The sequence below is a fragment of the Pristiophorus japonicus genome, chromosome 7, assembly GCF_044704955.1.
Source record: "Pristiophorus japonicus isolate sPriJap1 chromosome 7, sPriJap1.hap1, whole genome shotgun sequence".
Lineage (NCBI taxonomy): Eukaryota > Metazoa > Chordata > Chondrichthyes > Pristiophoridae > Pristiophorus > Pristiophorus japonicus.
Genome location: NC_091983.1, coordinates 90,034,248 through 90,057,866, shown reverse-complemented (window position 1 = coordinate 90,057,866; position 23,619 = coordinate 90,034,248). Strand labels below are relative to the sequence as shown.

The following is a 23,619-nucleotide window of genomic DNA, read 5'->3' as shown; positions in this document are numbered from 1 at the left end:
ACCCATTTTTTAAAGTTATTTTCTGCTCTGGTGGTTTCAGCGGATAGTTTCAAAGTTAAATGTGAAGTATTTTATTTATTAATTAAAAAATAGTTATTTCCTCTCAGTTTCTATGTCTTCTATTATCACTCAGTATGAGCTCGGAGGAAAAATAAGGAAGCTTTATTTCACTACACTAGCTTAATAGTTAATTCTGGTACCTCACATCACAAAAATAAAGTGCACATTTTGTTCATGCACTGCGTGTTGTACTTTGCATAGGACATTTGAAAAGTTGAGAGATGCACACTTCTTATTTGTCGTGAAATTCCTGGTACAACAGTGGCCATGTTGCTTTTCTGTAATCTGAAACAAATATTGTTTTACGTCGTTAAAAACAACAGCAAAATCTTGCATTTTAAATGGCCATCAGCTACTTCCGTTATTACAGTGCAATTCAAAAGGTCTTATTGATTCATCTGAACTCTAGAGGGATTATAGCAGTTATAGAGGTAGGAGTCTGCACTGACTTCAAGTATGATTATTTGAGGCTCCCAGATGTGCAGTAGAATTAAAATAAAGGAAATATATTAGATTTAAATTCCATTTTTTCATGCAGACTTCTATTTTTGGATGAATAAATAGATTCCAAGACATATTTTGGTAAAACGTTAAGGTAACATTGTGATGTTTTTTAACAGGTTTCTTGGGCTAGATTTTCCACTTGTTTTGCATTTTACTTAACGTCCATTTTATCGCTGAAATGACGTATAACGCCCATATAGCGCCCATTTAGCCACAAAATGGAAACTGACGGGCATTTTTCAGAAACTTATCGCCGAGCGTTACTTTCTCCATGTGCATAACGCCGGGAAAAAATAATGTTGTCCGCCCACTTTTTTTGGGCGGAATCATCAGAATGGGCGAAATCAACGTCCATAATATCGCCCAGCGTTAGTTTCCTCACGGAATTAACGCGGAGATTCAATAATACCACCCGCCCACTTTTTTTTGTCGTAAAGATCACATTTGCCGAAACTAACGCCCAGGAGATCGCCCACCGTCACTTTCAGCACCTCGCACACATATCGCCCACAATATCGCTCGCCCAAAAAATGCCCGGAAAAAGTGGAACTGTTCTGAACTAAAGCCAGTGGTGTGGGTGCCATTTTTAAAACAATCAGGCTGGCTATGCAACCATGCCCATGACCCCCTCCAGACTCCAGGAAAGGGCCCGTGGTGGCTACATAGCTGCAAGACTCTTACGTGAGGAGCTGAGATCTGAACGATTTGCCTGAAAGAACGTTGCTGTGAGTGACAATGCTGACACACTACTGTGTGTGTATAGCTCAGACATCAATGATGGCCATCACCTTGGTGCCAATTAAAGTTCACGTTGATTGAAGTTAAGTTTTATTTAACCCTTTCATGTTCAGGAATCACCAGTGTATAACGGTCCAGCTATCTGAGACAATGCGCAACAAGGTTATGTTCAATAAAAAAATATTTTATACCAACATTGGTCTGAAATCATAAGTATCATGGGCAAAGACACCCAACCCCCGCCCACACCCCACTTTTTCCACCATTGACATCAATCAAATGTTCAACACATCCAGCAACACAGAATACAAAGGCATAGCAGGAGGGTGGTCCCCTCCCCCAAGACATTACAACAAATTGCATACACCCAGATGGAGATAAAACACAGCCATCATCTGTGGACATGCACCTCACTTTCCTTCCCCCCTCTCTCCTCTCCACCTCGAGCCCTTCCCATCCTCGCTCCACAGCACCTGGCTGAAGAGCTCCTTAGGCGGTGCATCATTGCGGTGGGGGGGGATGAAGGCTGATGCGGTGGTTGCACGGGTACGGGAGTGGGGGATGACGAGGGGGGAACATTCTCTGATGCAGAAGCAGGATCTTGGTCCTTGCTCTCATCCATCGTTCGCAGTGGTGGTGCGGAACCTAGGGGAGGAGTGCTGCACTCCAGGTCCACTGCGAGGTCTATGCCAGCAGTGTTCCTGGCTATCGCCTCCAGGGCCTCCGCCATCCGTGGAACGTACCCAGTCATGATGGCCAGCTGTCGGGATATGCTCCCCAATGCTTTGAGTAGCTGGTTACCAATGTCTACAGTCCTCCTGGAAAACTGTACCATCTCTCTGCTCTCATGTCATGCTCGTGAACCAGACCTGCTGCGTCCACGAAACCTCTGCGGGGTCGACGCCGTCCTGGGGATAAATAGGGTGCCCTGTGGAGAGGTACTTGGGGCCAGTACCTCCAGAGTGGAGGCGAAATGACCGGAGGAGCATTAGATGGCCTTTGGGTGGAATGGCTTCTGGAGCGTGGTGATGCAGGTTCTTCGAAGTCCGTGCTCTCATCCGTAGAGAACAAACCCAGTGGATTGACGGGCGAGAATCAGTGCTCCTCAGCAGATGTAGGATCGTCCAACGAGTCCGGCCCCGCGCCCCCACCTTCTGGCCTCTCTGGTCTTGTCTGAGGCCACGCTGCTGGCTGAGCTTCAAAACACAAATGAGGTTATTAGAGGAGAAGGGGGTGCTAGGGTTACAAGGTGATTCCAGCGCGACACACAGCATATGCACGACAAAAGCACCACTGCTATCAAAATCAGCACAGACATCACATTTCATGACCATCAACACGTGGTGCATTACAATGATTTTCATTAGGCCAGCATTATTTATAGGACAATTTTAGAAATCATCTGTCATATATGATTGTTCAGATATGAGTGGGTGTGGCATCTATTGACTTTACATCACGCAATGGTGTAAGCTTTACTCACGTCGCTTCACTTCAGGGTCTGCAGATACGTCCGTTGCTGTCCGGGGTTGCTTCCCTATGAGTGTGAGCACCTGCTCCTCTATGTCAGTGATGTTGTTGGGGACTGGTGGCCCCCCACCCGTTCGCCTCTGCACAGACCTCATCGTCGATAGCTTCTTCTGTAAAAGGTGACAGGACGACATGGTATGAGATCATTGCATGATATCTTTGCTAGGTACTGTCACAGAGACTGATACAACACATAACCAACAGATGTAATCATGATTATTATGATAATTATCATTCTTTACCTAAAGATGTGCACCGTGACTGCAGGCTTTGACTACAACATTCCCGGTAAAAGTGAAAGACCTCACATCTGCTGATAGTCACTCATGACTGTTACAAATCAAATTATATAAATACATAAGTACATGTAAATTAATGTAATACTTACTCTTGCGGATCCCACAAGTTCGTTCCATCGTTTGCAGCATTGGTTGCCCTCACGCACCTCTTTGGTCGCCGACGAGGTCGCCGACGAGACCACCTCTGCTATCTCGGCCCATATCTTCTGGTAGGCCTTTGGAGTGGGCTTCTCACGCCCTCCCTGTGTCAAATCACCTCAGTGTAACTCGACCTCCTGCAGGCGGGAGGCATTTGTCTCGTCCAAGAACCTCCTCATTCTTTTGCGCCCTCCAATGTGCTCCTCTCCCAGCTCATTGCTCTCTCCAGCGTCACTCTCCACAGCGTGTTGTGTCACCTCCTCCTCTCCTTCCATTATGGGCCAAATTCGGGCAAATATGTGGCTGGTAACAGCTAATTTTTGTTTCCCTATTTGCTCTAAAACTCTCAACTCTCCCTCCTTCCTCCCAAAGCAGCCACACCACACCCACACACACCTTCAGTCCCTCTCTCTCTCTCTCCTTCTGCGCATGTCATGATGACCCTTGACCTCCTGAATCGCAGGAATCGAGCGTTGCCATGCCGTTGTTAAGGACTGCGACACTTTACGGCAGAAGGTCAGTGAGATTTAACGCTACCGCCCATTTCATATCGCTCGCGGTAACACCCAATTTCAAAAATGGAGACTAGGTGCTTTGAGAATGGATGAGAAGCCGACGATATGAAAACCCATTTTTACCGTCCACGCAGGAAATAACGCCCATTTTTGGGCGATCTGCACAAAAGTGTAAAATGTAGCCCCTTATCTTTCTAATGCTCAGCTGAATGGCTCTCAATTTCTAACTGTTTAACATAACAATGAAAAGAGAGATGCTTCTGAAAATGCGCGTAACTACTATAGCTTTATCAGCATGGAGTGTTTTATTTAAAGTTTGCTGAGCCTTTTCTCCCATGATGTTTATATTATCTGCTGCAACCTGTATCCATAATTTTTAACAATTCTATCGAAATCAAATTTGATTTATTGTGACATGAAATGGGTAGCAAGCAAAATGGTTGCTCTCAGTCTGTGAAGTTGGGGCCCTGAGAATAAAATATATTCTGACTAAATTTGAGAGGGTACTAACAGAGTGACACTTGAGCAGTCAGTGAGTGGGGAAAAAAGTGGCAGTCCTTGTAAACATATCGACAAATACTAAGATCAGTATGGGTGTGGAAGGCCATTTGGCTCAACCTGGTAAATCCATGTAGAAAACAAACCGCAGTCCCCACCCCACACCCTGCTCCCCCGCCCCCATGCAACTCTTAAATGATACAGTAGTTCTTGTTTCCACTACCTCAACTGGCAGTGTTATTACTCTGTGGGATGAAGAACTTCTTCATGTAATCTTTATCCTACACTCCAAGTTGACCATGATGTCATGTCCCAGAATTTAAATATATAAAGAATGGTGGCTGGGGTAGGAGGGAGATGGAAAGGGCAAGGGAGAGAGCTGCGCAGGGGAGGAATTGGAAGGTGGGTAAATTTTGAGCCTTAAGTTTTGACTGCCTGGTGGTGGGGGAGGGATTTGGTCCGTGGGTCCTGTTTTTTGGTGGCAAATGTGAGCTACTGTTTTGGGAGTCGTGAGACCAAGGGTATCATGCAGTCGGAAGGAATGGGTAAGGGGTGGGAAAACACTGGTGCTCACAGTGGTGAGGGTGGCACACAGTAGGAGGGATAGAGGCATCCATAGACACCTTATTCCTATTGTGTTTCAGGCACTCAGCAGTGGCTGCCTGGCATAATTTTCCCTCTTTGTGAACACAGGCAGGTAAAAGATAGGGGGTCAAAATTCAGGGTCCTGGGAAGGACCATTACCGTGGGTTTTCAGCGGCAATTCAGCAAAATCGAGTGGCCCGCGCATTCTGGTCAATTGGCCCCTGCATCGCAGGGGCTTTCGACCGTACTGACGTCATCAGGGTGCGCACCGCTGCTACCCAAATTTACCATAAAAAGCTGAGCTTTATTTTTCCCCACAGTGTCCCCGCCAGCTTTTTGGGTCGGTGCACTTTGCCGTGCTGCTCGACACTGCTGGAGGAGGAGAACAGAGGATTACCGAGATCGGGTATTTTTGGTCATAACTTTTTCTGTTGCTTTGTGTTCATTTGGTTAACCTGCAGCGTCCTCTTCATCACTTTTGGAGTGTTTTGAAGACTTTTAGCTCTCACTGATTAGTGGAAGCCTGTAGGCCTCATTCTGTGCTCCACAGAGGCCTGCTTGTGAGGGTGCAGCCTTCACACAGAATGGGCTCAGTGTTGGCAGGGGAACGCCTTGTCCACCTTGTGAGACGCAGGAGATGGTGGCGCCGTCAGCAATGGGTAGAGAGGCACCTGGCAAGGGAGGCAGCAGCCATGGCTGCCCAACATCGAGAAGGGCCTGCAGTTGGGTGCAGACCTCCACGTAGAGAGGGCGGCCAGGAGGGAGATGGCGGGAGGAGGGGGTCAGGTACTCCGACGGCCCGCATCACATACTGGGCCAGGGGCCTTGCCAGCAGCAGCCTGCAGAGGTTCCTGAACATGAGGAGGAACAGGGAGAAGGTGATCAGCCAGCTGCCATGGGAGGTGGCCAGCACTGACCTGGGAGAAGGAGGTCCTACTGTCAAGAGGGCCTACAGACATCAGTTCTCCTTCTTGGAGCTCAGTGATGAGCAATGCTTGCAAAGGCTCAGAGTTAGAAAGGACGTACTGAGGGAGCTGTGCAATGTCCTGCACCAAGATCTGGAGCCTCACACAAGGCTCAGGACTGCTCTGACAGTTGAGATTAAGGTCACCATAGCTCTGAAATTTTATGCTGCGGGGTCTTTCTAGTCTGCGACTGCAGACACCGCCAACATCTCCCAATTCTCTGCCCATCGCTCCATCCGGCAAATCACTGATGCTCTGTATAGGAGAAGAGTGGATTATATCTCCTTCCCGATGACCAGGGAGAAGCAGGTGGAGCGGCAGGCCAGATTTGTCTGGATTGCAGAGTTTCCTAGGGTGCAGGGTGCCATCCACTGCATACACGTTAGCCTGAGGGCGCTACAGTACCATCCCGAAATCTTTATCAGCCGGAAGAAATTCCACTCCCTCAATGTGCAGCTGGTGTGTGATCACCAGCATAGGATCCTGGCAGTTGATACCAGATATCTAGGCAGCAGCCACGATTCTTTCATTCTGCGCCAGACCAGTGTTCTCGCCCTGTTCACCGGCCCATATCAGGGGCAAGGGATATCCCCTGTCCACTTAGTTGCTGACTCCACTTCAGAACCCCAGGACAGCGGCCGAGCATGCCTACAATGACGCTCATTCTGGCACCAGGTACATCATCGAACACTCGATGATGCACCTGGGATCCACAAGCAGAGGTTCCGTTGCCTGGACCGGTCTGATGGCACCTTGCAGTACTCTACTGAACGGGGTTCCATATTCGTGGTGGTCTGCTGCATGCTGCACAACCTGTTCGTCATGAGGGGCTAGTCGCTGGAGGTTGAGCCAGCAGTACCACCTGATGATGATGATGAGGAGGAGGAGGTGGAGGAGGAGCAGGAGGAAGAGGATCCCTGTCGCCACTAAGCCAGGAGGCGTCGTCGCCATTACAACTCTGCAAGGGAGGTGGAGACACATCTGATTGCTGCTCGATTCACATAATCTCATTCTCACATGGCCCTTCAGCTCCTATTTTCCATGCCATCTCAATGAGTGCCTTCACACAGAATTGCCCACTCTCAAATGATACACCTGCCCAGGTATATGTGCAAAAAATAAAGATTTATGACATGATACAAGTCAGTGCAAAAAGACAACGCAGCAAAAAACTGTACAAGAAACTAACACAAAAACATCATTTCCCACCCTTATAACACCTCTTCCGTGTGCCTACCCCACTGTATCATGGGTCTGGGAAGGCTGCTGTGTTTCTTTTGTTGGAGCTAGAGATGTGCTTGTCGGACGCCCTCGACCACTTTTGGGGCCTGGAAGGGCCGGGTGCAGACTGGTCAGCACCCTCCTGGGAGGGTTAAGTCTGGCTTGGCTCGGGCAAGGCCACGTGTGGAGGCACTGGCAGAGTGGCAGGTCTGGGTCCAGGAATGTTGTGATCCGGAGATAGCACATTATCAGGATCTTGGTCCAAGGAGCCTGCGTCACTTGCCGGAGGCGGCACATTAACACCACCATCAAGCTGAGGGAGGTCAGGTCGGTGCTGTGGCGTGACACCGGAAGGTCCCCCATGGCCCGTGGTGGACCCAGCCGCGAAGGCAACACTGAGATGTCTGGTGGCATCGAGCTGAGACTGCATGAGAGCAGCCAGAGTCTCAAAGCCAGCAGATACGTCAGCAGTTTGACGCTGTGTGGCCTGTTGCCCAGAGTGCATAAGAGCATTGTGAGCCTATAGGGCCGCGGCTATCCTCTCCAATCCTGCACCGATGCACTTGTTCCCTCGGCCTAGGCTGAAATGGCAGCTGCCACATCACCTGCAGGTTGTAGCATCACAGCTGGATCCGCACAGACACTCTGGGAGTCCACCATCGCCTGCACACTGGCAATGGTGAGCTCCATGGTGTGCGCAGAGCTGTCAAGTATTTGGGAGGCAGACTCCTCCACACTCCTCACCACTTCCGACAGCCTCTCTGGCACCCTTGTCAGTGCCCCCAACATCTGCGAATGCCTGGCTTCCACCCTTCTTTCGTAAGCCGCAACATCGATGGCATCATCTGAGTTCTCGGCAGAACTCCGGTGCGGACTCACCCCCCGGAAAGGTGGCACCTGAGGTTGTCTAGCCCCGTCACCATGCTGCAGCCCGCTCGGCCCTGGTGCAATATCCAGTGCAGACCCGTGTACTACTTCAACTATATCAGACCGCGCACTCCCAGTATCTGAGCTAGCGCATGTGGGTGGAAGCAGTGACGCGTTGGTGCCATCAGTGTCCTCCTCTACCTCTTCCCCATCCGTCACTTCCCCAAACGATGGAGTGCGCTCGATACTGTCACCAGGGCTTGACCCCTCAATGTCATCACTGCTGTGACTTGACATGTCCGGTGTGATGGGTCTTATCCAGGCCTCCAGCAGGTCTGCGAGGTCTTCACTCACCACTGTGCTGGGTGTGCTGCCACTTGGTGTCTCATCTGCAAGTATAAATGGGAGGATGGCTGCCGTGAGAGGGAGTTGGGGAATTGACACATGGAACCTGCAAATATCAGACTTCCAGAAGGAAAGGCTGGGGCATTCAGATAGCGAGCCCAGTAAAAGATGGCCTGACTTACCCATGCTGCCTACATCAGCGTCGCTACACGGCAGGTCACGGGGTGTCTCATCTGTGAGCATAAATGGGAGAAGGGCTGTCATGAGGGGGAGGTGGGAGATTGACGCATGGAGCCTGCAAATAGCAGACTTCCATAAGGAAAGGCACAGTAGGTGCTGGTGCATTCAAGGACAAAGCGCATTAAAGGAAGGCCTTCACTTACCGACATCGGTGTCAGCAGTACCCTGGCCCACAGGGAAGGCACCATGTCCGCCCACGAGCGCCGCAACCCTCTCCTCCAAGGGTGTGAGGACATGGATGTCTGTCTCGCCACCACCAGTCATCCTCTGCTCTATGCGATTGTGAGCCAGTTTGGCCTACAAAAGAAAGAATGGTTGGTGAGTACCACGGAAATGAGTGCACAAGTGTTGTCCTTGAAATGCCGCTATAAGTGTGAGATGAAAGGGAGTCTCCATTGTGAGAACACACACACAAATAACTATATAGTTATCAACAATGAAATGCTGCTTCAGTGACTAAACAGTGCGGATGGGAAATAAGAGAATTTTGAAGGAGAGGCTCGCAGATGCAAGGTCAGCAGTTGGTGGAACAGATACTCACTTTCCATAAGATGGATGATATTCAAACACTTTCTGCATTGTGCCGCAGTCCAGTTATGATTGGAGGTGCTTGAAACCTCCCCAGCAATCTCCCTCCATGCAATGGTCCATCCACATCTGAATAAATCAGTCTCCTCCTGCCCTCGACACCCTACATGAGGGTCTCCAGCTCTTGGTCAGTAAAGTGGCTTGCCCTCCTTCGTCCACGAGCACCAACCATCCTGCAACCCAACCTCTTCCCTCCTCAGGGCCTAATTGCTAAGGAGGCCAGGGAGCAACTGGCTTATTATCTCCACATTAGCAACGTGCTGAATTTCTCTATGGTGACACCGCTTCAATAAAGACACCCACACTGCTGCAAACTGCCGTTTACAGCCGCTCCTTAGCGCAGGACGCCATTTTTTATTGCTGAATTTGGATCGGGGGCCCGCCGCAAAAAATGCACCGGTGATGGCTCAAAAAAGTTGGGAGGTGCGCCAGGTTTCTGGCGGCCCTGAATTTCGGCACCAGGGACAGAGAGACACACAGTTAATCAGGTTTTGAAATGGAAAACTTCAAGGGTGAGCTTGCACCAAGCTCAGAAGGAGATTGCAGAAGGGCAGTTAGCAGTTACTTTGTTTAAGTCAAGCTAGACGTCCCACCGATATGATGAAATATAATGTCTTCATTATTTTGTATTGTTGCATGAAGGCAAGCGTTATGATTGAATTGTGACACTGATCATAACTGTTGCTCTGTGTGTTCATTTACTGTGCAATAATGCAATTAACAATTCATATCAGACCTTTACTTGTCAGGTATTTTCCCAGTCTGCCCGCAAAAAGATTGGAGAAGCACATGGGGACACGTGTGAAAGATACTAATCTCTGGTTCGGGTCATAAGTGGATACTGTTGCTACACCTCTAGGATACACTATTGAATAACTATAAATTGGGTAATCTTAAACGCAAAGTGCTCAGACTGCTTATGGGAGTGATAGTGTACCCAAGAGAGTAGCTAAGGTAAGACACTAAACTAGTAACAGGGAATAACGGTTAGTTAACCTATCACCCCTGTGCTCGCTGACTTACATTGGCTCCCGGTTAAGCAATGCCTCAATTTCAAAATTCTCATCCTTGTTTACAAATCCCTCCATGGCCTCGCCCCTCCCTACCTCTGTAATCTCCTACAGCCTTACAACCCCCCAAGATGTCTGCGTCCTCAAATTCTGCCCTCTTGAGCATCCCTGATTATAACTGCCTAGGCCCCAAGCTCTGGACGTCCCTCCCTAAACCTCTCCGCCTCTCTACCTCTCTTTCATCCTTTAAGACGCTCTTTAAAACCTACCTCTTTGACCAAGCTTTTGGTCATCTGCTGTAATTTCTTATGTGGCTCGGTGTCAAATTTATTTGTTTTGGTCTTAAAACACTCCTGTGGGTCTGCAGCTATGGGCATTTTACTATGTTAAAGGCACTATATAAATACAAGTTGTTGTTAAATCACTGAAGTTTGGAGGATTGCTGGGTTAAGTAGAAAGAATATTATATGATTACCAAATTGCACAAGTGTTGTCAAACCATTCAGGTTTCACATGGCGGTTCAATAAGAAATAGTTCCTTTTAAGAAAGTTACGCTCCATATTTTCTTGTAAACAGACATTAATTTGAAAGGTCATCATCCTTATATGAGTTGCTAAAAATTGCAGTATGCAATTCATATTCTTGCACATCTTACAAATAGACTGTTATAATTTTGGCTTAGTTAAATATCTTCTGTTTATATTTGCATGAAACTCCAAAGTGCAGACTTACCTTTTGCCTTTTTATGTTAACCCAACCCATTTTGTTCAATATGATCATATGCTTAACTTGTTTATTTACCTCTTCACTTGACTCCCATTTGTTTATTATAATAAATTGTTAAATGTGGGTCTGCAGTCTACTACCAGTCTGGTATTTGAAGCTTGAATAAATGAGGGAGAACATTAAATTACTATCAGGTGCAATCTTCTTCATTTTTGGAACATCTATTGACTTGAATAAACAAAGCTCCCTCCCTTTTCTGCAAACAATGCAGCAGCATGATGTAGCTGTACATACCCACAAGATACCCACTAAACACGTCAGATAAAGTTAGGGCTTGTCCATTCAAATGTAAGAACATAAGAAATAGGAGCAGGAGTAGGCCAGTCGGCCCCTCGAGCCGGCACTGCCATTCAGTAAGATCATGGCTGATCTTCTACCTCAACTCCACTTTTTCGCAATATCTCCATATCCCTTGATTCCCTTAATATCCAAAAATCTATCAATCTCTGTCTTAAACATACTCAACAACTGAGCCTCCACAGCTATCCATGGTAGAGAATTCCAAAGATTCACGACACTCTTTGGTGAAGAAATGTCTTTTTATCTCAGTCCTAAATGGCTGACCCCTTATTCTGAGACTAGACTCCCCAGCCAGGGGAAACATCCTCCCTGCATCTACCCTGTCAAACCCTGTAAGAATTTTGTATGTTTCAATGAAATCACCTCTCATTCTTCTAAACTCTAGAGAATATTGGTCTAGTCTACTCAATCTCTCCTTGTAGGACAATCCCCCATCCCAGGAATCAGTCTGGTGAATCTTCATTGCATTCCTTTTTAGAGGCGTGATAATCCTTAATTACTACCAAACAACCTCTCTGGCCCGGAAAATTTACTTTTACAAGTGTGGAGTCTCAGTCTCATTCCTTCAGATTTTAATTCGTGTTGGATATTTTAATAAATTAAGTTTAAAAAAAATATATATTTTTGTCTTTCTCTCTCAATCCTGTTTTTATTTCCCTCTCTTTATTTCATTTTCTGTACATGATTTGGCATTGAATTAAATATTTCAACTTGCACTTCCTGGTTTACACTAAGTGTCTCAGTAAGGATTCATCAATCTAATTGGTTAAGGAGAGACACCACTGCTTGCCCTGTTCAGACAGATCCCAGATCCCCTGTTTCGGATTTTGAATTATCACAAGTCGCAGTGTAAAACCCCACAGAAAGTCTCTGGGCAAGTGTAAGTGGAATGAACGACAAATGACGTTTGTTCGCTGCCAAACTCAGGGACAATATCATAGAGAAAGATTGTTCCATTTAATGGGTGTGACAGTTTCAGAACTCGTGTAATGGTTAATTATCTGTCCTAATGAGCAATTCAATGAAAGGCGCTATACTCTTAGGCTCCTTTGAATCCACAGCTATTCTTTTATTTTGAAGTGAGCATATCGTTCATTCTACTTTTTAATTGGAAATTAGCTCATTAGCAGGTTTGATTCGCTCAATGAGTAAAGGTCAGAGATTTTATCATACTTGAGAGGGAAAAGTTAAATTGTCCTAACTATACAAAGATATGGTGATATTGTCTGAGATATTGTCTTTCATGATTGAAAAAGTAGTTCAGATTCATTTCAACTATCACGAATGTTTATGAGCTCAGTCCTGCCATAAAGCTTGCTGGTGAATTGCGTTTGTAATTGTCAGTTCAGTTTCAGTGGATTGTTTCAGGTGACGAGTGTGCATCTAATTTAGGTGAATATGGCTACATACCTTCAATGTCCTTTCTGAGAACCTTGAAGGATATGAGGTTTTGTGGTAAGCTTATTCTATTAGAGGAACGATCTTAAGGCACTGCGGTCCCAAATTTCCTTAGCCTTGCTCTGCCTACTGCCAACCCACTAGTTACACCCTTCACCCTGTACCACCTCCCCTGATGCAGAGCATTTAAATATTGGGTTGACACTCAAACTATTTACCTTGCATCTGGGCACCCAGCTTAAATGGGGCAGAGAAATGGTGTTTGTAAGGCTGCAGGAGGTTACAGAGCTAGGGAGGAGCAAGGCCAAGAAGGGATCTAAACATGTGGATGAGAATTAAAAACATTGGGCTGGATTTCCTGCTTTTAAAATTTCAGGGCGGTAATGGCAGCGGGGCGGTCCTGATACCGCCTGGAAAAAGTTTGCACCCTCACCTGCAAAATGCATCAAAAAAATGAGGTTCAGTGATCAGGGGCGCAAAATCAGGCATTACACATGGAACTTTTTGCGTCTCAGCCGAAAATTGCAGCGTTAAAAAAGTTTTGTTGATTTAAGGAACTTCATTGTTGCTCAGTGCCCTGGAACATAACGTTGTCTATTGTATGGTTTTATTTTGGTGGGGGGACTTTTTGTAATCTTCGGCAGTAAAATTTATGATTCATCCTCTGCCATCGGTGTCTTGTGCATCATTCCAACGTTCACCGGAGATGTGCCTTTTTGGGGGCACAGAGTGTGTCCAGTATTACCTCCATCTCTCAGTTTCCTTCATTTAGGAGAACAGGTCCATTATGAGCTGGCGACGTGCGACTTTTGGTCCAGCAGCATCTCCACGCTGCCTCCCCCATGGATAGGGGAGCTATCCAATGGGGGCCTCGCCATGCTCCTCTTCGTCATCTTCCTCCTCCTGAGGTGGGCCATGCAATCCTCACTGACCATGCCTAGCCCCTCATGATGGCCAAGCTGTGCAAGATGCAGCACACCACACTGAATTCGAATACCTGTTGAGGGGAGTATTGAAGGCTGCTTCCAGAGCGGTGCAGGCAACGGCCTGCCTGTAGGAGATGTCATATCTCTGTCAGCACTTCTTTTCGGAGGCGCAGCCTTCTCACACACTGCTCCTCGGAGAGCTGGAGGTATGAGCGTTGGTGTCTGTAAACCCGTGGAGGGTAAGCCCTCCTCCCTAGACGTCTTCGGCCTCTCCTCATCTGTTGGCTGACCTGGCCAAGAGCCTTTCTTCTAGCGTGACGCTGCCTGGCAATAGCATGGAGCATGATACGCTGTCGAACTAGTAATTCCCCCATTAAATTCTCTCACTGAAGTTATAAGGGCATGATAATGGCAAATAAAAGTGCCGTTTGCAAATCGGAACTTCACGCAGCGTGCTGTGCGCAATCCTTGCAGTCAATGTGACCTGCGATGTAGTCGCCTAATCCCTCCATTTTATATACACTGCCAATACTGCCTGCTGCACCCTGGGAATACCTGGTTTTTCAGACATTTCCTGGGGCGGGCATTAAATGAGATATGAGGGCTGAATTTTGCATCTGGGGCGGTGGCAGAGCGTTGCACAATGATCTCAGTGAAACTAGAGGGCGGGGCAGGGCAGTGAGTTTTTGTGCCGTCACAATCCATGAGCCGAATTTGCCGGCTGGGCGGAAAAGCTGGATGCTCGGTGTTACGCCTAGAAGCACCATTTACCGCCCCTCCGGGGCGCAAACTGAGGCACAACCAAACCGAAAATCTAGCCCATTCAATTTGGAGGACAGAGGCCAAGGACAGGGTTGATAGGCATGCAGGACTTGATGCAAGATAGGATATAGGCAGCAGAGTTTTGGATGAACTGAAATTTATGGAGGGTGGAGGATGGGATCAAAGGTGGAGGATAGGCTGCCGGACAGGAGACCATTGGAATAGTCGCGTTTGAAGTTGGCAAAGATGTGGATTTAGCAAGTGTGTTTATTTTATTTTTCATTCTTCAAACTCCTGCATCACCCTCGCCCCAATAAAAGTTTGTATTTATGTGGTTGAACTCTTGAAAGACTCAAAACAGTCCACTGCTTAAATTGTTTCTTGGTCAGTCGTGTGAAAACACCTTACTATGTTTGAGTCTCACAACCAAGTGACTGACAAATCCACACAGTTTTTGTTTTTCTGATATGGAGTATGCATTCTCTCCTTACAAGGATGTACCTCACTTGGCTAAACTCAGAAAGTTTAGGCACAGGCTAGCAGAAATAAGGGTTCTCATAGTGCATACAGGGGTACTGCCAGATTTTAGCCAACTAAAACCAGGCAAGCTACTAACACAGAGAACTATTAAACTTTCTGCTGATTGTGCCATTGCCCTGCATGGATATTTGGAGCCAAATGGCATCAATATCAGCTACCAATGACAAGTCTGCCCCTCCAGGTTTCATGAGTGAACTAGTGTAGCTGGTTCAGAGTAACTGGTCAACAGTGCCCTGGAGTACTGTGAACCTTCTTGGCTTGGTTCCATCTTCTATCACCAGACTTGTCATTTTTGAAATGCCTTAACCTAAGAAAGAGGACAGTCGATAGTTGGCCCTGAGGTAACTGTCAAGTGTGAGTTTGAGCCCTTGCCAGATGGATAGCACATACCACGAGCTGCTCCTGATTGGCACGGTGAGCTGCAGAACTCGCCATAAAAAATGAGTGTATTGTCACCATTGTCCTGACCACAGCACGAACCCACGAATCACAGCATACATGAACACCAACATAGATATATGGGAATCTATTCACATATCCACCTCCAGGTTTCACCTTTCCTTCCTGCATCTGTTGCCCCAAGTCTCTGAGTTTCCTCATCAGATGTATGACGGACATCTGCCTTAAACATTGTGGAAGGACTTATGAAGAGCTGCTGACAGCCTGCCAGCCACCTTGATGTTTTAGATGTCTAAGTCCAGTGTCCTGTTTCAAATGTTCTGGTTACCTAATATTATACAACAACAACAACTTATATTTATATAGTGCCTTTAACGTAGTGAAACACCCCAAGGCCCTTCACAGGAGTATTATGAGACAAAAAATTTGACACCGAGCCACATAAGGGGAAATTAAGGCAGGTGACCAAAAACTTGGTCAAAGAGGTAGGTTTTAAGGAACGTCTTGAAGGAGAAATGCGAGATAGAGAGGCGGAGAGCTTTAGGCAGCAAATTCCAGAACTTAGGGCCTAGGTAACAGAAGGCACGGCCATCAATGGTTGAGCGATAATAATCAGGGATTCTCAAGAGAACAGAATTAGAGGAGTGCAGAGATCTCATTAGGGGTGGGGGGGGGGGGGCGGGCGGGGTGGGCGCGGGTTGTGAGGCTGAAGGAGATTACAGGGATAGGGAGGAATGAGACCATGGAGGGATTTGAAAACCAGGATGAGAATTTTGAAATCGAGGCATTGCTTAACTGTGAGCCAATATAGGTTAGTGAGCACAGGGGTAACAGGTGAGTGGGACTTGGTGCAAGTTAGGACATGGTCAGCCGAGTTTTGGATCACCTCAAGTTTGCGTAGGGTAGAATGTGGGAGGCCAGCCAGGAATGCATTGGAATAGTCAAGTCTAGAGGTAACAAAAGCATGGATGAGGGTTTCAGCAGTGGATTAGTTGAGGCAAAGGTGATGTTACGGAGGTGGTCTTAGTTATGCTGCGATATGTCGTCGAGAGCGCATTTCAGGGTCAACTATGACACCAAGGTTGTGAATAGTGTGGTTCGGCCTCAGACAGAAGTTGCAGAGAGGGCTGGAGTCAGTGGCCAGGGAACAGCGTTTGTGGCAGGGACCAAAAACAATGGCTTCGGTCTTCCTGTGTCAGCTGTGGCACAGTGGGTAGCACACTCCAGGAACTTGAGCACATAAATCTAGGCTGGCACTCCAGTGCAGTGCTGAAGGAGTGCTGCACTGTCAGAGGTGCCATCTTTGGGATGAGATGTTAAACCGAGGCCCCGTCTGCTCTCTCAGGTGGACATAAAAGATCCCATGGCACTACATTTGTACCTCTCCAGTCCGGCATCCTTGGGACCTGACCGGTGCCGGAACAGAGAATTTCTCGAACCATGGGAGGTCTTGCTTACTGGTACCGATGGACAGCGCAGGGCTCCTGTATGTGTGAGTGCTTGCCACGGCAGTCTGTGGACAGCTCCCTCAGCACCCGCCCACGCACGCACTCACTGACTGACAGACGCTTCCAACTGATTGCCGAACACACTGACTGATCAGCCATTGCAGCCGATCGAATCTTTAAAAAAAATAAACGCTCCTCTCCCACAGACCCAACTAATGCCGAACCATGGATATTTCCGTATGAAAGAGTCCCGAACTAGAGAGGTATAACCTGTATTTCGAAGAAGAGCAGGGGAGTTATCCCCGGTGTCCTGGCCAATGTTTATCCCTCAATCAACAAAGCAAAAACAGATTATCTGGTCATTATCATATTGCTGTTTGTGGGAGCTTGCTGTGCACAAGTTTCCCACACTACAACAGTGACTACACTCCTAAAGCACTTCATTGGCTGTAAAGTGCTTTGAGATGTCCGGTGGTCGTGAAAGGCCCTATATAAATGCAAGTCTCTTTCTTTCCCAATATTTAATTGGAGAAAATTTCTGCTCATCCAGAACTGGATGTTGGACAAGCAGTCTGAGAATTTAGAGACTGTGGAGGGCTCGAGAGAACTGATAATGAGGTAGAGCTGGGTGTCATCAGTGTACATGTGGAATAGTATTATGGTGTGTAAGGCAGTTATTCTTCATGGTACAGAACCACTTGTTATGTAACATAAGGAGCAAGATTTGGAACCAAACTGAGGTGGGTTTTTGGCACATAGGATATATAGGAACACAAAGCTCTGGCCTTCACTGTAATTGAGTGTCCCTATTTTTGTGTTTGGGTGTCACAACATTAACATGATGCGCTTAACTCTTATCCATGCCTTAATCCCATCAGTAGCAGTACCAAAGCTAATTCTATTTCTTGCAAAATATTTCATTATTTTTTTGTTGAAATTAATTTGGTTTGAAAAGTAAAAGTGAAAAGGATAATTTCAAGTAGTTTGTGTAGATAAATGTTTAATTTCACAGTATTTTGCACTACTTTTTAAATCATGTCAAATATGTCAGTCAGCTTTAAATATATTGATGATTGTCTTAAGTTCTGAATCATTTTCTTTGCTTGTATTTCATTTAAATGATAACAAAAGCCAATGTTGAATGTCTTTGGTTTTAACACTTATTGAATGGTTAGTAAGCAGTTTGTTTCCACCTAAGTCTCTAAATCACCTTGCAAAGTGCGTGTTGCATCAATATTTTTTAAAAATTGGACTATTACAGTGAATTATTGACTGTCATCATTTTTAAGTTTTTTTGAACATTCGATGACTACTTCAGGAACAACAAAAGAATTGTCTTGAAGTAGCTCAGTTGAGATCAATAGTGTTGTGCTGTAAGGTTCTTGCTATCTATTTATGTTTGTATGAGTTTAAATGCGACTTGGGGAATCTCAGTATAGTGCTGGTAGATCCACTACAGAGTTCCACCTGAGATTGTGATCTAGAATAGATGACTTGTAACAACCGTAGAATCAAACAGAGATATAGGGTACAACATTGCATTTCGCCCTATGCCTACATATCAGTGGGTGCCTAACCAGCCAGGTCCACAGATAATGCTCTGGTTGGTAAGTATAATTATGATCAGGTAATACTCTGTCTTCATCCAAAGCTCATAGAGCACCACTACATGTAAGGAGTTGATATAGTGCATTCCTTATAATTTGTCTCTCTCGGGAGGTAAGCTAGATCTGTAAGTTAAAACAAATAGTAGAATAAGGCTTACTATGTGTGGTTTTAACTTTTTGATCAGATCAATTAACATTATATATTGTATTTTGATGGTATATTGACAAATGGAGTTTTGACCTAAAATATGTTTCTTATTCATTCAGGGGCTATGGGCATCGCTGGCAAGGCCAGCATTAATTGCCCTTAAGAAGGTTGTGGAGCCACCATTTCAGAGGGCAGTTAAGAATTAACTGCATTGTTGTGGGTCTGGAGTCACATATAGGCCAGAGAGATGGCAGATTTCCTTCCTAAAGGGCATGAGTGAACAAGATGGGTTTTTACAACAATCCGATAGTTTCATGGGGCCCAAGTTTCCCCAGAAGTTGCTCCTTTTTTTTTGAGCAATTTGATTTTTCTGGACTATCTTTTTAGTTTCAATTCTGGCCATTTAATTTGCGGCAGTATAAGTGAGTTAGTTAGATTTTTTTTTAAGTTCAGCTTTTTTTTCAGAAGGGGGCGTGCCCAGCCATTTAACCCTGTTTTAGATGTTTGGCCAGGCATATAGTTGCTCCAAACTAACTGAGGCCAGCGTATGTTGCCACTTCTGTCATAAGAACATAAGAATTAGGAACAGGAGTAGGCCATCTAGCTCCTCGAGCCTGCTCCGCCATTCAACAAGATCATGGCTGATCTGGCCGTGGACTCAGCTCCACTTACCCGCCCGCTCCCCATAACCCTTAATTCCCTTATTGGTTAAAAATCTATCTATCTGTGATTTGAATACATTCAATGAGCTAGCCTCAACTGCTTCCTTGGGCAGAGAATTCCACAGATTCACAACCCTCTGGGAGAAGAAATTCCTTCTCAACTCGGTTTTAAATTGGCTCCCCCATATTTTGAGGCTGTGCCCCCTAGTTCTAGTCTCCCCGACCAGTGGAAACAACATCTCTGCCTCTATCTTGTCTATCCCTTTCATTATTTTAAATGTTTCTATAAGATCACCCCACATCCTTCTGAACTCCAACGAGTAAAGACCCAGTCTACTCAATCTATCATCATAAGGTAACCCCCTCATCTCCGGAATCAGCCTAGTGAGTCGTCTCTGTACCCCCTCCAAAGCTAGTATATCCTTCCTTAAGTAAGGTGACCAAAACTGCATGCAGTACTCCAGGTGCGGCCTCACCAATACCCTGTACAGTTGCAGCAGGACCTCCCTGCTTTTGTACTCCATCCCTCTCGCAATGAAGACCAACATTCTATTCGCCTTCCTGATTACCTGCTGCACCTGCAAACTAACTTTTTGGGATTCATGCACAAGGACCCCCAGGTCCCTCTGCACCGCAGCATGTTGTAATTTCTCCCCATTCAAATAATATTCCCTTTTACTGTTTTTTTTTCCAAGGTGGATGACCTCACATTTTCCGACATTGTCTTCCATCTGCCAAACCTTAGCCCATTCGCTTAACCTATCTAAATCTCTTTGCAGCCTCTCTGTGTCCTCTACACAACCCGCTTTCCCACTAATCTTTGTGTCATCTGCAAATTTTGATATACTACACTCTGTCCCCTCTTCCAGGTCATCTATGTATATTGTAAACAGTTGTGGTCCCAGCACCGATCCCTGTGGCACACCACTAACCACCGATTTCCAACCCGAAAAGGACCCATTTATCCCGACTCTCTGCTTTCTGTTAGCCAGCCAATTCTCGATCCATGCTAATACATTTCCTCTGACTCCGCGTACCTTTATCTTCTGCAGTAACCTTTTGTATGGCACCTTATCGAATGCCTTTTGAAAATCTAAATACACCACATCCATCGGTACAACTCTATCCACCATGCTCGTTATATCCTCAAAGAATTCCAGTAAATTAGTTAAACATGATTTCCCCTTCATGAATCCATGTTGCGTCTGCTTGATTGCACTATTCCTATCTAGATGTCCCGCTATTTCTTCCTTAATGATAGCTTCAAGCATTTTCCCCACTACAGATGTTAAACTAACCGGCCTATAGTTACCTGCCTTTTGTCTGCTCCCTTTTTTAAACAGAGGCGTTACATTAGCTGCTTGCCAATCTGCTGGTACCTCCCCAGAGTCCAGAGAATTTTGGTAGATTATAATGAATGCATCTGCTATAACTTCCGCCATCTCTTTTAATACCCTGGGATGCATTTCATCAGGACATGGGGACTTTTTCTACCTTGAGTTCCATTAGCCTGTCCAGCACTACCCCCCTAGTGATAGTGATTGTCTCAAGGTCCTCCATTCCCACACTCCCTTGACCAGCAATTTTTGGCATGGCTTTTGTGTCTTCCACTGTGAAGACCGAAGCAAAATAATTGTTTAAGGTCTCAGCCATTTCCACATTTCCCATTATTAAATCCCCCTTCTTATCTTCTATGGGACCAACATTTACTTTAGTCACTCTCTTCCGTTTTATATATCGGTAAAAGTTTTTACTATCTGTTTTTATGTTTTGCACAATTTTACTTTCGTAATCTATCTTTCCTTTCCAGAAAAACCTTACCTAGAGTTAAGGAATTGGCGCAAGTACCTACATTTAAAACACCACCAAGCACCAAACAAAGCACAAAGTAATAAGCAATTAATTAACAAATAAAATAGAAGAAACCCTGCACCCAAAGCACCAAGACCAAAGTAATAAGCAATCAATAAATAACAAATAAAAAAATAGAAGGAACCCTACATCTAAAGCACCAAAATCAATCAGCACATAACAAATAAAAAATAGAAGACCTACCTTAGAGAACGCAGCGGGCTGCCGATGAGGGAGCCCATTCAGCCAGGGCTAGGTATGGCGTGCTTCGGGCCCCTCCCACACAGCCTGCGCCGCCTACTCAGATTCGGCATGACAGGACTACTGCACATGCGCGCAGATTCTAGCGTGCATGTGTAGAGGTCCCAGCACTGTTTTCAGCGCCGGGACCTGCCTCCGCCCCCAATCCATTTGGCCACGCTGCGCTACGACCGAAGAGAGGCTGGGAGTGGCCAGAATACAGACATCTTTTTTCGGCGCGTTTGAAGGCGGACAAAAATGGTGCACCTCGGGTGAGGGCACCAGAAAAACAGGTTAGGGAAACTCTAGCCCATGGTCACCATTCTTGATACTAGCCATTTCTTTCATTCCCCAGCTGCCTTGGTGGAATTTGAACTCCTGTCTCTGGATCATTAGTCCAGGCCTCTGGATTACTAGTCCAGCTACCGTACCAATATATTTAAAAAATTGTTTTTCATTGCACATTTAAATCAGATAGACTAAAGAAAAACAAGCTTACAGTTAATGTGGAGTTTAAAGTTGCCTGGCCCCATCTTAAAAAGAGTGCACAGTGCACATTGCCTGGCATGCCACATGCCTACCTGCACATTGCCTGGCACATGCATACATGTGCAGTAAGACACTGAAGCACAAAACTTGGTTGATACAACTAAGGTGGTATAATTCGATAAGCCTTGCTCATGGCAGTGAATGCTAACCAAGATTGTCAATCATGAACCTAAAGATACTTTATCTTCAACTGTGCGTGTTAATTCTGCTCCCTTACATTGTCAGTGCCACCGATAAACACGGCAAACACTTGGCAAGCCTAGGCCAGCTGAACTGACTGTGGATGTGCCCTGGTACATATAATAAAGTAGCTTTCATTAAAAATAAGTGTTATTGCTGCATTTTTGCTATGGTACCTGAACATTGGTTTCTATCTATAATCATAAGGAGTGAAGGGGAGAGGTTGCATTTTGTCAGTGAATAATGAGGCATGGAGCCATAGGAAGGTGGTGAGAGTGGGACCTGGAGAGAGATGAGAAGAGGAACCTGAAGATGTTGAGGCTGGCTGTAGATGGACCTGGGGTCCGAGAGTGGGGCCAGGTAGTGGCTCAGCTGTGGAAGGAAGGGGGAACCACATTGCTGTCAGGCTGCAGTGAAAAGTAATTATAGTTTGAGAAGAGGTTCTTTTTGTGATTTAATTAATCAAAAATTACACTGCAGCTGTGCGGGAAGATTTCTTTTACACACTAGACATAACAAAATTGTAATTGGGTTCTTTATCTGTGGTTCTGAAATTCCGATCGGAGGCATCTTTCGGACGAACGCCTCCTACCGGAGAATTTTTACAAATTTACAAGGTGGTCCCGGAGGAGCGTGGGATTTCACGTGTGACTGCTCAACCAATCAGGTACAGTTTTCCACAGTTTTCTCATTAATAGCAATGAGTACTCCGTATCTACGAGTTCTCATTGCTATTAATGAGAGAAAAAAAACAAACACACTTAACACCATAATAAAAAATAAAAAACACACCTCATAATTAAAGTTAATTGAAATTAAAGTTAATAAATGTCTTAGAAAAAGAATATTTTTCTGATTTTTTAAAAAAGTTTTGAAATTAGGATTAAAAAGAAACTTACCTTAGTAGGCAGGGTTTTTAACAATAAAATGTGTTTTTAAAATTTAATTTAATTATGTTTTTGTATGTTTTAAAACTTACACCTGTAAAAGTGGACGATGCGTCTGTTTTTATCAGGCGCAAGAATTTTGAGGACATTTGCTGGGCAAAATATGAGTAAATACCACAATCTCGCACTTGCAAACATCCTCGCTCTCGAGATGCGTTGGATCTGTCAAGCTCTCGGGCATCCTGCACGGATCCGGGGAGGCCGGGATTTTCAGGCCAATGTCACTAAATATTGTGCATGAATAAAATCCTCCCCTTACGTTATTCTTAAAAAAAAGTATCAACAAATATATTATTAAAAAGTTCTGTTAACATCATATTGCCTTAAATTACCTTTTTGCATACCAGAGGAGAGAATTGCCTTTGAGAAAAGCCACATGTGCTCTTGGTATTCCATAAACTCAGTCTATTCATACAGCTTTATTAGTTAGCGCTGAAACTACAACATCTGTCTTTCTCAAGGAAATTTAAGGTAGATGGAAAATAATTAATTTGATTGCTCTCATTGTTGTCCTTTGGAAATGAAGAAACATACAGGTTTTGCGTTCGACCATAGTTTGTGTTGATACAAGATCACCCTATTTCTATCTCCGAGAGCCTGGATGTTGATGACAAATGTTAAAAATAGATTTTTTTTCGCTAAGATTTAAGAGTCCTGGACAGTGACATTTTCATACATTGGACTAAATATCAAATTTTTGCTTTTAGTCATGGCAGATAATTTGCGATTTTTGCCATTTACATCCATGGCCCTCAGCATTGTGTCTTTAGAT

General features: G+C 45.4%; 1 protein-coding gene across 1 annotated transcript in view; it reads left to right on the top strand.

Annotated features, from left to right (window-relative positions):
* The window catches only part of LOC139267193 (dystrobrevin beta-like), an 843,282-nt gene that overhangs the window by 647,376 nt on the left and 172,287 nt on the right, over positions 1–23,619 (top strand). The gene's annotated exons all lie outside the window — the stretch shown is intronic.